Source organism: Tupaia chinensis, unplaced genomic scaffold (assembly GCF_000334495.1).
Source record: "Tupaia chinensis unplaced genomic scaffold, TupChi_1.0 Scaffold144482_1, whole genome shotgun sequence".
Classification (NCBI taxonomy): domain Eukaryota; kingdom Metazoa; phylum Chordata; class Mammalia; order Scandentia; family Tupaiidae; genus Tupaia; species Tupaia belangeri.
Genome location: NW_006204341.1, coordinates 3,292,125 through 3,292,668, shown reverse-complemented (window position 1 = coordinate 3,292,668; position 544 = coordinate 3,292,125). Strand labels below are relative to the sequence as shown.

At 38.4% G+C, this 544-nt stretch overlaps 1 pseudogene; it reads right to left on the bottom strand.

The window, feature by feature from the left end:
• Window positions 1–544, bottom strand: part of LOC102482511 (breast cancer metastasis-suppressor 1-like protein) — a 19,006-nt pseudogene that overhangs the window by 17,516 nt on the left and 946 nt on the right.

Sequence of the window (544 nt, the reverse complement as noted above, 5' to 3'; positions counted from 1 at the left end):
CTGCCTGTCTGTCTGTCTCTTCGGCGAGCACACATACCCTATAGCAAAAATCTCTCCAAAAAAAAAGTTACTTTTGAATATGTCCATGAGGTTTTACTGGAACATATTATTAGTATTTGAATTGGTAGACTGAATGAAGAAGATCTGCCCTCAGATTGGTGGGTATCATCCAATCTGTTGAATTCCTGGATAGAACAAAAAGGTAGAGGAAAGGCAAATTCTCTCTCCTTCCCTCTCTCAATCTCTCCTTTTAAGCTGGGACATCCATCTTCTCCTGCCCTTAGACATTGTAGGCCTGGTTCTCAGATCTTTGGATTCAAGATTTAGCCCAACAGCATCCAACCTCAACCCCAGTTCTCAGGCCTTTAGCCTTGGAATGAAAGTTACATGATAAACTCCCCTAGTTCTCAGGACTGCATACCCAGTTTGAATTATATCACCAGATTTCCTGATTCTACACCTTATAGACTCTTTCTTTCTTTCTTTATTTCTTTCTTTCTTTCTTTCTTTCTTTCTTTCTTTCTTTTTTCTTTTTTTTTTTTTT